This window comes from Leptodactylus fuscus, chromosome 10 (assembly GCF_031893055.1).
Source record: "Leptodactylus fuscus isolate aLepFus1 chromosome 10, aLepFus1.hap2, whole genome shotgun sequence".
Taxonomy (NCBI): domain Eukaryota; kingdom Metazoa; phylum Chordata; class Amphibia; order Anura; family Leptodactylidae; genus Leptodactylus; species Leptodactylus fuscus.
This window is the reverse complement of record NC_134274.1, coordinates 68062947-68078436: the sequence shown is the minus strand read 5'-3', so window position 1 is coordinate 68078436 and position 15490 is coordinate 68062947.

The window sequence follows — 15490 nt, the reverse complement described above, 5'->3', positions numbered from 1 at the left end:
TACACATGTAAAAATAAGACTCCGGGAGCCTTCACATGGAGTTTACACTCCGCTCAGTCAGACACGTATACGCGAGCGCTTCAAAACACATCCCATTCAGTTCAATGTTGTGCCGGCTTACGCGCACTAAACATTGAAATCAATGGGTTAAAAAGCCTCCCATTGATTTCAATCTCCCGGGCCCTGTGGCAGCTGCCTCTGCTGCTTTGGCGATAGGTACGCCACTGGTGCAGAACTAAAAACACAATTGAGAACATGTCAGTGATTTTTGCACCACCATCTGCTGAGAGGCATAACATTTTTATTTTTCGGCTGACAGTGTTGGTTTGTGCTTTTTATTCATACTGTTGTGGTGTAATATGACTTTTTGATAATTTTTATAGAATATTTTTTAAGGTGAGATGGCGAAAAATCACTACTTCCAGCGGGGTTTTTTTTCCGACGTTCACTGTGTACATTAAATAATATTTCAGTATTATTCTAAAGATTGTTATGGACACGGCGATACCAAATATGCATTGTTTTTATTAATTTTTAGTGCTTTTTTTATATACCGTATTTTTCGGACTATAAGACACACTTTTTTTCCCAAAAATTTTGGGGGAAAAGAAGGGTGTGTCTTATATTCCGAATGTGGCCGCAATACAGACCCGGCATCCGCTGTTGTAATAGGAAGGCGGATGCTGGGGAGGGTTAGACGCTGGCACATGTGCCGGGGCCAGAGACATCACTACGCTCCTGCCCTGCATGAAGCCAGAAGCAGCAGGAGTGATGCTGCTATTCCGCTCCTCCGTCCCTCCCCGCAATAGCAGCATCGCTCCTGCCACTGCTGGCTTCATGCAGGGCAGGAGCGTAGTGATGTCTCAGGCCCCGTCACGTGTGCCGGCGTCTAACCCTCCCAGGCATCCGCCTATTACAGTGGATGCCGGGTCTGTATAGGAACTAGGAACTAATAAAATAGTTAAAAAAAAAAAGCTTTAAAAATATATAATAAAAAAATGAAATAAATAAGAGTTCTAAATCACCTCCTTTCCCTAGAATACAATGTGGCCTTGCAGCTGTTGCAAAACTACAACTCCCATATATTAAATATTTTACCATTTTTTGCTTCAAAATTTTTTTTCCCTATTTTCCTCCTCTAAAACCTGTGCGTCTTATAGTCCGAAAAATACAGTAATTCATTTTCTATAGAAAAAAAGGAATTTTTAGGGCTTTATAACTTTTTATTTCATACACTTTATTTTTTTCACTTTTTTAAAAACTTTTTCATGCGTCCCTTTAGGACACTTGAATCAGTTGGTGCTTTGATGAAAGCATCAACTGACTCTGTATTATAGATTACAAGCAAGAAGAAGAGTGATCAAAAAAGTCATACATACCAAACCAATAATCCATATGTACCAATAAAAAGTACAACTTGCCCCTCAAATACGTATCTCTGTGAACAATACAGTAAAAAAAAAAAAAAAAAAAAAAAAAAAAAGTTATGGGCTTCAGAATACAATGACCCCAGGAAAATCTTCATTTTCAAAAAGTGGTGATTTATTTGTAAAAGCAGCAAACAAATTATAAAAGCAGTAAAAATACGGTATCACGGTAATCCTAATGACCTGCTGGATGAAGTTGCCATGTCATTTTTAATGTAGAGTGAATGTTATAAAAAACAAAATGCAAAAAAATTATGATAGATATGATATAATTGAAGTTTTTATTCACATTAGACCCTCAAAAAACATTAATAAAAGCTAATAAAAACATTATATCTACCTTTGAAGGCAGTTTACTGTAGTGACAGAGATGATTGGTCCACTTTTTGTTTTTTATATGTTGGAGAAAGTACCAGAGAGAGGAGAAGATGAGGTATTTTAGTGCCTCATAGATTGGATCCTGCAACCCACAGGTAGGTAGGGTAACCTTAAGACTTATTTAATCAGCCCTCATATAGTGGGTTAGGCGAGTGTATAGTAATACATGTTGGAGATATTAGGTACAGGACTTAGACATCTCGATACTTGGCATCCATTGCTGAGTAACTGTAACCTGGCCCATACCACATCCTACAGTGCACTACTGTCCTTATCTGGAAGCTGCACCTGTTGCTCTTAATTTATTTAAAAAAAACTTCCACCTGATGTGCAAACTGAAATTGCCATCTCCTGAGCCATTCCTGCACTTACCATCAAGGGCCCATTTTACCATTATCCCTTGGCTCAGTAAGGCTGAGGGCAACCAGAAACTGAGAGCGGACCGGGGGAACTACTACCACCCCAGGAGAACCATGCAGAAAGCTGGTCTGTCACGGTGACTTTATAGGCACCAGAACTCCCAGGAGAGGTGCACAGGGTATTAGGTAGAGTCAATTAGATGTGACACCAGTTGTCGTAATGAGACACCCGCAGATCCCTGGGCTGAGATGGTGAGTGGGTGCCTGTACACTTCTCCAGCTAGGAGCTGGAGCCCAGGGCTTGGCTGCAAGGAAGGTAATGTCCAGGCCATGATCAGTTGAACTACTTAGGCCCCATTCACATGGGGCAAGAGGGGGCGGATTTTGGCACGGAATCCATGTCACAATCCACCCCCTCACAATAGCGGTCTATGTAGACCGCTAACTGCCCTTTCTTCAGGCGGATTCCATGGCTGATTCAGCCACGGTGCCGCCTCGCAGCAGCACGCTCCGGTCTAGGCCCATTAATTTGGGCCTACGCTAAACCGGAGTGCCGCGACTGTCGGAAGTTGCGGCAGGTGGATTTTGGCCCTATCTGACACAAGTTCCCGCGTCAGAATCAGGACCAAAATCTGCCATCCACGCCCCGTGTGAACGGGGCCTTACTGCTTTATTGTAACAGGCATCTGTTGGTTCACTTGTCCTGTAGCAGTGAGATGGGGTACAGTGGCTTGTAGGTAGCTGAAACCTTCCTATGTATTAGAAGAGAGTCTAAGATGTCTGCAGGTCCAATTTCTGGTTCCCTGCATGGAAGCATAGGTCCCATTTTGCATAATTAAAATTAAATACCCAATACTAATAAATATATAATTAAGCTTAGAACTGAAATAAAACACAAGACAACCTAAACTCATTTGTGGATGTTATTTGGCCATGGTGTTTATTAAGGTAACTACTAGAGATGAGCGAACACTAAAATGTCCGAGGTTCAAAATCCGATTCGAACAGCCGCACACTGTTCGGCTGTTGGAACGGATTTCGAACTCCATTATAGTCTATGGGGGGAAATGCTCGTTTCAGGGGTACGCAAAATTCGATACAATTATACTTACCAAGTCCACGAGTGACGGTCGGGCTAGATTCCCCTTGAAGTCTTCTCCCGGCGCAGCGCCCCCTTGGCATCTTCCGGGTGGAATTCATTCTGCCTAGGCATGGGGGCCTAGGCAGAGCCGATTGCGCAGTCGGCTCTTCCTAGGCCGGATACCTAGGCAGAATTAATTCCAGCCGGAAGACGCCGCGGGGATGCTGCACGGAGAAGACTTCTAAAGGTAAGAGAAGAACCAGCGTTGATAGGCAGAAAGTATAGCATTCTGCCAATCAATGCTGGTTCTGCATCGAACCTTAAACTTCGAACAGCTAGTAGTGTTCGATCGAGTACGAGTATTTCGAATACCGTAGTATTCGATCGAATACCTACTTGATCGAGTACTACTCGCTCATCTCTAATAACTACATAACAATAAATAATTCATCAATAAATAAATGAATTAATTGATTAAAAATTACTACTAAATTACATAAATTAAACTTCTCAGTAAAAGCAAAGTCCAATCAGCATAAGCTGATCGATTAACCCCCTTCAACAAACACCATGACAACATTTTCAAACATAGCTCTTTCCTTGGGAGGGAGGGCGGGGGCTTGATTGAAGATCGTCTTCCCAAATGGCCAAAACAGCTGATTGAGCCGTATTTATTTTCAAAATTCCCGCCATAAAACTGTCAAGAACCAATCAGCTGACGAGACCTAAACAGCTGATTTTTAGCCACGCCCTTTTCAAAATTTCTAGAAGGTCTCGTCAGCTGACTGGAGTTCACCTTTACCCTAGATTCAGTTGCCTGAGGTGAATTCAAAAAGGGCGTGAATATTAACCCTTCTCGTGCTGGTCAATAATACAAATTACATGTCGGGTTTTTCTGTCTGCTTGAGAAGTCGGACATCTTCACTTGCGGACAGTGAAGGACGGGCACGGAGTGCAAAAGAACGCACCCGATGCCCATTTAAATAAATGACAGGTGTCACGGACACAGCTAGTGCCCGCTCCTAATGTCCGTGCCAGATTTTGAGCGGACACTACCTGTCGGACAGTGATGGTAGTGTGAACGCCCCCTAAGCGAGGTTTTCTGTTTTTTAAGTGGATTGGGTTTCTGTTTTTCGAGTCCGCAAGTGGACCTAAAGAACGGAATCATGATCACAGGTGTGAACCTAGTGTTCCTTGTACATCACATCCACACATTTAATGACCCTACCTTTCACCTGCCTATACACATACTCCAATTTAAGGGGGCATTCACATTGAGTAAAGTGGAGCTGATTCTGCCATAATAAATTGCGGCAGAATCAGCGCCACGTTACTCCATGTGAATACCCCCTAATTTTCACATCCCCGCACACTACACATGTACAGCTTCACTTTTTCCCCTTCAGCTGCCTCCCAATATGGAGTCGCATGTAAAAATCATTACCCCTCTCCCCTCCCCCACCTACAACATGGGACTGCATGCAGACAGCACTATCCTCTCCCCCTGCTTCAGCTCCATCCTGCAGGCAGTCCCATGAATAAAGTAGCCCTACAATTTATGCAGTCCCATGCAATTTAATTAAAAAAATACACAAAAACCCCCCACAAAATCCACCCTCTCCAAACTTCAGCCACTACAACATGGAGTTCCATATAACTTATCACTACAACTTCTTCCAAAGTTCAGCAAAATGAAGTTTCAAATTAAACAGTGTATATACCCTGTCTGCCTTTTTCCCCTCAGTGCACAGATTGCAGGTTTGTGAAGCATTCTGGACACCTGATTCACCCCACAGAGACACTTATTATTACTTACACAGGGAGAGCTTGCTCTTCTCAGGTGGACTGGGCTGTAGAGGAAGGAGGGAGGGAGCAGGCGCTGGTGCTCATAGGTAACGTGTTCAGTCTTCTCTTCCGGCTCAGCGGGAGGTCGCGCGACCCGCGAGGAGTGAGCTGCGGGGGAGGAGACGCATCAGAGAGCCAGGAGATCGGGGCAAAGAGAGTTTTTAAGGACAGAACACTCGGGGCAGAGCGGGACAAACATTGAGCTAAGCGGGATGGCGGGACATTACTCCAAAATCGTGAGTGTCCCGCCGAAATCGGGACGGTTGGGAGGTATGCACAGTATCTGAAACACAAAATGGCTACTGCCACACTACTACTTGCTTCTTCATCCCTGGCTGCTTACAGAATACTACTTCCTCCCTCTGCTATGTCCTGTTCCAGCTACAGATCCGCTCACTATACTGTGTGGTGCTATGATTAACCTTCTAGTGACCTCAACTCACCAAGACAAGTGATACCAGAGACATAAAACATTTCACAACTGAATACAAAATGGACATGACAACATCTACTAACAATCATACCATGTAAGGCACTATTATGGCCAAATAACCATTCCTAACTCCTGTAAGGGGGTTACACTACTACCACCTTTAAGTCCCCTGCAGGCCCCCTCAGCCCTGCACGTACTCAGGAGTTGGCCTGAAGAAGTCACTTTTAATTGTTTATTGACCACTCTTGATGACAACAACTACTTATATCCTCCAGTTGCCTTCAATAGGTTGCTGTGTAAGTACTAAAAAGCATGTCTGCCACTACACTATATTGCCCTCAGAGAGGGACCTGACATGCTCCCTTTAAAGTGCTGCTAAACCATGTGCAAGAAATTGGGTCAGCCCATGGACAAGAATGGCTCTGTTTCTGGGACTAAGTAATCTTTTCCTAATCTCAGATAAAACCTCACACGTATACCTAGATATTTTTTTCATTTTGCATAAAACCAATTAATTGATCCCGAATGTGCCGCTCACTCGGATATTTCCTTTCTGATAAATCTCATACCATTTGAAAACAATGAACAAATGGTTTGCATTGAAGTCCTGGTGACCTTACTATACACAGCTAGCCTCGTGCTACTACAACAAATACTGCTGCTAGATCCATGTAAAGCTATGCCTGCAGGCCTCATGTCTGTCCAAAATACAAACGTCTTTTTCATTTCAAGACCGGGCTAAACTTTCTTCTTTTTGATCATACGCATGGTTATTATAATCGCTAAATCCTGACATGTCCAACAACTACGAATTTTCGACTGCTCCTCTATGTACTTATCAAGTGAAGCTGCATATCCTCCCCTGCCTGATGTGCTCGGTGCACTTTAGCTACATTTATTTCTCCCATTATATCGCACATCTGCTTTCACTTGACAGCACAGAGGATGAAAGTGCTGAACATTAAATGATGAAAGCTAAATGTACAAGAAGCCTACTGTATAGTTAATTTATTATAACTTGTAAACACAGATACATGGCTACTCCTCAATTTATGAACCACCCAAGACTTGCAAAATAGCAGGACCTCTTACAACCTATTTCCTGATGGATGGCCGCACAACCTACAGAAGGTCTGAGTTATTGCATAGCTAAATGTCCTGGAAATCTTCTAGGGGCCAACAGGGAGGAGCTGTCTGTTTCTCACAATGACAACATGAACTAAACATTCTTCCACATTAATATGCTGCAAGAAGATAGATGAATGGGAAGAAATTCTCAGAGATACAAGGAGAATCTAGATGATAAGTACATGTCACAGGGACAACCACCTAAATAGATTCATGTTTGTTCTTTTTCAATAAAATCATAAATTCGTAGAATTCAAAAATTGAAACTTACAACAGTTGTTTTTATTTTGGACACTAGAACATGGAAAATGTCTGAGTATATTATCTCATATTATTATGTAGAGGTCGTGACGCTATTCTTTATCTATAACATATGCTGCGTGATGCCAGAGGTCTACTTAGTATAAAAGGACAGTGGTGTAACTAGGAATGGCGGGGCCCCGTGGCGAACTTCCTGACTGACACTAAAGACCTCGACCGACCGACCTCCGCCACATTCCTGTGCGCTCTATTATGCCCCATAGTGGCCCCTGCACACACCATTATGCCCCATAATGAACACCCATGAACAATTATTATACTCTGGGGTCTTTTCAGACCCCAGAATATAATAAGTGGAGACCCTGAAAGTAACCGCTTTTTATTGCGTATAGGTTTCTGTTTGGGGGGTCCCAAACAGACTCCACGAATGGAAACCTGAAAGCAGATGTGAACCGGGCCTAAATATCACATTATAAAATACAATTCTAGTATGTACAGTATAATGGTAGACATGTATAGAAGCAAATACAGATAGATAGATAGATAGATAGATAGATAGATAGATAGCTACATAGGAGATAGATAGATGGGAGATAGATAGATAGATAGATAGATAGATAGATAGATAGATAGATAGATAGGAGATAGATAGATAGATGATAGATAGATGGATAGATAGATAGATAGATAGATAGATAGATAGATAGGAGATAGATGGATGGATAGATGATAGATAGATAGATAGATAGATAGATAGATAGATAGATAGATAGACATTGATATGCTGTATATACTTACACATATACACATCTACTCACACACATACATTCATATACAACATATACACACACCTATCTACACACATACAGGACTCACACAGTATATAAGACATAATGTAAACACATATAAACATCTATATACATATTCTATCCAAAAATATATTTACATGTGGCTGTGCAGCTCTGTCTAGCACTGAAGAGAGGCACATCGCACAGGATGTCTCCCTTCACACTCTGATACTGAGGAGGGGGAGGGGCGGCACAGGAAGCTGCTGTGTGCGGAAGCTTTTACAAGAAGCATCTGCAGCCCTGCATCTACTGCAGATCTTCTACTTATGGTAGGGAAGGTATGGGGCCCTTGAGGGTGTGGGGATATTAAGGAGCCTATTAAGAAAAAAAAAACGCTGTCGCCGGGCCCCTAATGTCCCGGGCCCTGCGGCAGCTGCTACCACGGTAGATACACCACTGTAAAAGGGTTTGTATGAACACCATGAAGGTATGAAAATGTGTGTTCTATTTTATTGAAGTGAATGAAATAATTTGACAAATTTTGAGTCGACTTTTCAGGTTATTAAAGGGATTTTGTCACTAAAATTCTGCATTCCTATACACCAGCATCATATTATTGAACAGATTATGGTGAAGTGAGTATTATAAATTTTCGTGACAAAGATCCAGTATAGCTTACTTCTTTTTGTGCTTAAGGCTAAGCCCCTCATAGAAAAATGAAACTAAGAAACACATTGCAGGCTTTTTTTCAGCCTTTCTTTGAGTTTTGCTGCATTTTTCCCTGCATTTTTTTATTCACCCATTAGTCTATAGGAAAAATGCTTCCAATTCCACGGCTAGAATTAACATGATGCGTTTTTCAAAATTGTATTTCTACAATGTTCGGATGAAATTAAACAAAATCTCATTCATTTTTCTGGTACTGTAAGGCCGGTCTTATACGGCCGTAATGTAAGTCCACAATTGAGGGGTTTCAATTGCGGACCATTTATGGACACATTATATTCAGTACGGCCTCTTACACCACCGGATATTGGTGCAAATTAGACGTGTGTGTATATACATATAACTAAAATTTTTCTATGGTCTGGCACTTGTCAGAAACCTAGCTATGATTTTGGGGCCACACGGTGGCTCAGTGGTTAGCACTGGAGCCCTGGTGTTCAAATCCAGCCAAGTGCAAAAACCATCTGCAAGGAGTTTGTATGTTCTCCCCGTGTTTGCATGGATTTCCATCCCATATTCCAAAAAGACATACTGATAGTGGAAAAATGTACATTGTGAGCCTTATGTGGGGCTCACAATCTACATTTAAAAACAAAAACAAAAAAAACCTAGCTATGATTTTCTTATTGTGTCTTCTCATGCATGTAGTTTTCTTACCGGGATCTCTAATACGTTCCAGACCACAGAAAATATCCTGCACTTATGATTGTATCTATTGGCAACTGATCAAGATCGTCACCATTGTACTTGTCATCACTCTTCTCACCTCAATCTGCTGCTGGTGTATGAGGTTGCAAGTACGACATGACATGGGTTCCCTTTACAATTGAGGGTTTTTTATAGCTGAGAGTCCAAGTTTTCTGGTATAGCATTGAATACATTTAGCTGGTGCCAGATGCGTGCTTTTGTATAAGCTTACTTTAGTTCAATGTCTGGCTACCTTGAATACCTAATGCAGAAGTGGAAATGCAGACAATAAAATGGAGCCACATCTGGAGTATATAGTAATTCTTTTACCAAATAACAGTTGACTTCCAAATCATGGGCAAAATCTTCCCAATATAATCTGTGCATTAAGTTGATTTATATGAAGAGATTTAGCCTTATGACACTTGATCGGCTCCATACAGCTCCAAATGGGTTAATTATTCTGGACATTTGGGGCCCAACAAACAAAACCACGTAGTCCAATAAGCTCCAGCTCTCGTGATAGCTTCTTAAGACTTGTATCACACCTGAAAAAGCATGTTCCTATCTTCCTATTACTCCAGTTGGAAAAATGTAGTCATGTTGTTCGTAGATAAGAGGCCGGTTGTGTAGACTGGATCCAGACTGGAATCTATATTCATGACAGGAATACAGTTACTGAATTGTAGTTCCCCAAAGGAAGCAAAGTGTTTCTAAGAAGGTAATTCATCAGCAAGCACAAATAGCCATATTTCTCATTATGTTACGGCTTAGACAAGGCTGAGTTGAGCTGTGTTCATACACAGACGACAGACACTTATGGGTAATTTATCATAGCCCATGATGATGACAAAGTAGAGTACAACTAAACATATATTCACGAGTGGAACTACCAGGGTAGCAGACTTAACAGAAAATGAACTGCAGCTCCATCCAACGTCTACTTTTGTGCCTGAAGGTTGTCCTTGTTGTGTCCATACTTTTTGTATTATTCATGTGCTGCGAAATCACTGCCTTAGGCTAGGTTCACATCTGCAACAGACTGCGCCGCAAATTCTGCCAAAAATCCTGTAAGGAGGATTTTTATTTCTGCTCATTTCAGTATAAAAATGTCATAAACGCAATGGACTCGCAGCGGACCCCATTATAGTCTATGGCGCCTGTTGGTGTCCGCAGGTAACCAATATTTTAGCAGACAAGCTCTCCGTCGTTCGGAATTGTGTAATGTGAGATATAATGTGTTTTATACCTGCATGTGACATCATTTATATGTCCTATTCCCATGCTATGGTGTTACAATGCATTTGTTAACCCTTTATTCCTCTGCTATGGTATTATTGTGAGTATTATCATTATATGGTGGCAGCACTGCCTGCATATTTTCTGTATTATAATGACATTAAGTATTACTGTACTGTGACATTGCTGTATTAGTCCTGTACTATGACATTACTGTGTGCAATACTCTTGTAGTGTAGCATCACTTTGTGCAATATTTCTGTACTGTCACATTGCTGTGTGCATTATCCCTGTGCTGTGATATTACTGTATGCATTGTTCGATTATTGTACATTCTATGATGGGTATTCATTTGAATACGGAGAAGACTTATTGCATTCTATTATGTTATACTGTCATTTTTATTATATAATTATTTACTTACTACTATTCCATCGCATCTACCTTGGTTTAGGGTTTTCTGAAGATGGTACAATGGCTCTTTGCAAACAGTCCAAACCTGGTTGAGTCCATTGACTTTGCAGCGGGTGGTGCTGGCATTGCTTCACTCTCTACAACCTGACACCTTGTAGTCACATCAGACAAGAAGCTTATAATATAAAAGGGTTAAAAACTCGGGACATTCACGATTTCGGTGTCCTGTCACGCGGTCCCGGTTGGAGGGAGGTATGTCCCGATTTCAACTCAGATCTGCATCTGGAGGACGCAGATCTGAGTTGAATACATACGCGACTAAAGCAAGGAGCTGTCACAGCTCAGCTCCTTGCTTTGCCCCTGCACTCCGGCTGTGTAGACGCGATGTGATGACGCCACATCGCACCTACAACAGTGTTAATGACACTGCGGAGAGAGCGGCGGGGGAGCGAGGAAAAGGTGAGTTTAACAGTTTTTTGTTTGTAGATATTGAGGTGGAACATGAAACTGGGGACAGATGAAGGAGAGGACGGCATGACACTGGGGGCAGAGATGGGGACATGAATCTGGGGGCAGAGATGGAGGGACATGAATCTGGGGGCAGAGATGGGGGGACATGAATCTGGGGGCAGAGATGGGGAAGAGTTATTAAGAAGGCCCCAACTGACGCAGGGAACTAGTGATTTATGAAAAGGCTCCCAATGCCAGAATGTAAACCTACACCAGGTAGGAACTGCCATAGATTTCCATTATAACGGCAAACTGATGTGAATTATAATGAATATGTGTGTCCCCACCCTGCTGTGCCCACATTTGCATAATCTGGCATGGAACGGGGATTGTGGTGTTATTGTACATAATAGTGGCGATAAATTGATCAATATGTATAAACAACCGTCTAAATGTAAATCTCATGCACTACAAGTAGAAACAGCGCATCTGTGCTCTGTATTTGTCCCGCAGTCACAGGCCATGTCTGGATTATGTTTTCTTTAAGAGCTCTGTTTTTTTTGTTGTTTTTTTTAAGAACAATTGTCTTCATATATCCCAGTTATTGAATCCATTTGCTCAAACCGTAAAATTTTTCAGCTTGACAAAGACTTTGAAACAGAGCTGTCTCTGTGTAAAATATCCCATACCACAAGACCCCACCAGCTCCCCACCAGCAGCACAGCACTTTGTGCACAGCCAACTGATATATGGCTTGATGTATGACTCTGCCTTTATTTAGAAGGTTAATATGTAGACGTGAGCCTGAACAAATCAATTATACAGCCCCACAGGGTATTTAGAATGGGAAGTACAGTACTATACCACATACAGAGCAAACGCTTGTACATGGTGATCAATTGTAAGTAACCAGATCCGTATTGCAATGGCTTATTATATAAGATAGACACTAATAATATACTTGTCACTTTAAAGACGATTTTAGCACAAATTAATTAATTTATTTAATGGATAATTAAAATGAAGTATTTATACACAGAACAACACTAAACACTAAATCTGTCTAATCTTTACTCTAAACATAGGCAGAATGAAAATGCACCAATGGTTCACTCAGCGTGATAAATTTGGAGCATGCTTCGGGGAGTGTGCTTGGCGATCCTCTGAATGGAAACCTATACGCAATAAAAAGCGGCTAGATAAGAAACCACACAGAGCCCATAGACTATAATGGGGTCCATGTGGTTTCTGCTCGGTTTCCGCATGAAACATGCAGAGAGAAAAGTGCTGCTTCGTGCAGACACAGAGCGGAAACTACACGGACCCCTGTTAATTTCAGTGCATTCATTTCTTAAATACGTGTAAATCAACACAAAACTTTTTGCACTACAAATGTGCCAGTTTTGGCAGACGTTGGGACAGATTTATTAAAGACTGGTGCTTTGTACACCAGTCTTAAAAAAAATCCTTGAAAGGAGGTTAATGTGTTAAACCCAAACACAGGGAAGGTGGATCGCGCTCTCTGGTCAAAAGGATGAATGGACAATCGGATGTGTCACAGTAATTTTATTGTAAGGAGCAATGCATTTTGGGAAACAAAAAGTGCACAAACTTATTCAGGTGCAAGGGATGCCTTGACAAAAGGCCTTGACAAGGCGCAAGGTATGGTTGATTTATGTTAAATCAGATGCACTCCTGTCAAGTCATCCTCGCCCGGGCCCACCCATGTTTGGTGAGTGAGAGACAGAACAGGGGTTATGGCTTACACTTAGTGTAAATCCCTATTGTGCCACAATATCATCCCTATACACCCGGAAACTGGTACAGAGGGATTGATAAAATTCCCCCAATAAGACAGAATGTAGGCACAGCCGTAATAATAATAATTGTGACTCTTTGTACACAATAAGTCAAAAGTGAGCACTTTTAATGTGGCCCATTAAACCTAAATTTATGGTTCAGAAGACCCTCCCATGTCCCCTTCCTATGTCTTCTATATGAAAATTTATATTTCACGACTATATTGGTGAAAATGCAATAAAATAGGGCAAAAGAGTTCTCAGCTTCTAACAGCTCCTCTAAGGAGTCCATGATCCATAACATTTTGAGAACCCTGTAATAAGTGGAAACATTTCATGTAGACTAGAATGAAAATCATAAATATGTCCAACAAATTCTGGAAAAGACGTATATTTTATATCTTAGAGCATTATAGCACATGGCCGCTGAATATTTCTAAATCACATTATGAACAACAAAAGAGCTTTGCCCAAGTTAAGGATGTAAGCCTCAGAATCTGTCAGAGGTGACACAAAGCACCCTGTGATCGCTGACAGTAATTGTTACGATTAGGGTTTGATTCGTTTGGTCTGCTGAACATCCCATAGAGTGTGCTATGTTCTGGATCAATGAAAGTGATTACCTTTCCCTTACCTCCCACTGCCCTTGGCGCCTGGAATAAGATTTCCTGCTGACTCCACAGCTCATTTGGCATAACAGGTAAGATGAGGGAATGGAAAATACAGCGCAAGTGCAGCAATGTATTTGTATAGTATATCAAGGGCACTGTTAGCAAAAGTCCACGGAAGGTTTTGCCAAGCCCTACATTTGTAAGTCTCCTAGCTAATAGTGACTATGCCAGAGTCATTTGGATGAGCACGTTATTGAATTCTGCTTTTACTCACAGCATAGTATATGGTTATTAAAAGTGCCAAACCTGCCTCAATGCTTACAAAGTATATCTTTAATTGCCAAGTGCCAACCTTTTACTTTGTAGCTAAGCATGGCTTACATTATGGATAATGTAATGCACTATATTCATCTGTAGAGTTTTTCTCTCTCCATGTAATTTATGGCAATATAAAAACATAACATAGCACCTATGACAGATTTCCAGGAATGTTGTGTAGAACGAATGAAAATTGATATCCTAATACAATACTGTTATATAATAAATAGCTTAAAAAAAAAATACACATTGAAAGCAATAGGTAAAAAAGCCTCCCATTGATTTCAATGGGGAGCGCGCGTATGACGGCATCTATATAAATCAATGGGAACTGTTTTAACGCCGCTTATTCTCAACGAGATTATGTTCGGAATGAGCGAAGCATTTACTGCGTGTGAAGACTCCCTAAGGGCGTCCATTTTTTCAAGCAGACAAAAAAATCCTACATGAAGGACTTTTCTGTCCATTTGAAAAAATGGACAGCAAGTGTCCCTTATTTTTTTAACATTAAGGTCTATGGGCAATGGACATATAACGGACAGTAACTGATAGCCGTTTGTGTCCATTATGATAGGTGTCGTTCTTGGGGTTTTTTCTTTTAAACAGACAACAGAGATGACAACAATGGTAGTGTGAACCCTACGTTATAGTTAATTTTAGCCTTAGCTGTGTGATTGAAAGCCTACCTTTCTATCAAGTCTGGGGCAAGTGCTTCCTTCAAATTTATTGTTTGCTCACATTCACATTGATGCTTGCTATTGCCTTGTGCATGCTAGCTGTTACTCTTCCTGATTTTTTACCTGTACTCAAAGTACCTTTGTCTATTCTCTTGGATTTTGATTCTGTACTGCGTTGCTTGATTGTTACCGAACCCTTGGAGAGCTGACCTCCCTTTTGTTTTTGTTTGTCTTGCCTGCATTCTGTGTCATCACCTATATCTAGGTATGATTTTGCCACCCAGTTGTCACCTCTCGCTTAGGACAGGTCAGGCAAGTAGGTAGCTGGGGGGGGGGAGCTTAGGTCTCACTGTCTTGTTGTGCCCCCCCCCCCAGGGGTTCACCAGCAGCTACTGGGGAATTGCTCCTCTAGCAATTCCCATACATGAAGATACCTGGTGTGATGTGCACATTCCTTCTAATATGGTGGTCTGTAGCCAGATGGCATATGGAGTAACAGTCTTCCAAGACAGAATATAAGGCTTTTTTTCTGGCTAAGATTTCTGACTTTGAATTCTACTGTATTCCATGTGCATTGATTTCCTGGCCTTGTCACAAACATTACTGTGCCTGTATAGTATTCCTTTATCTGGTCGCCTGTCTATCCTTAGAAACAGATGTGGTAATCCTGTCTAATATTCAGACAATGTAAACTTAAAAGGAAGGTTGTACTCTTGTACATATTTATGGCCAATCTTTAAGATCACAGATGGTGTGATATTTCATTGAAATCTGGTTTCTATTCATTTACATGAGAGAAAAAAAGAAGACTACAAGTGACCTCATTATTATATTTAATATTGCTACTTTTTATGGGTATTTGTTTTATA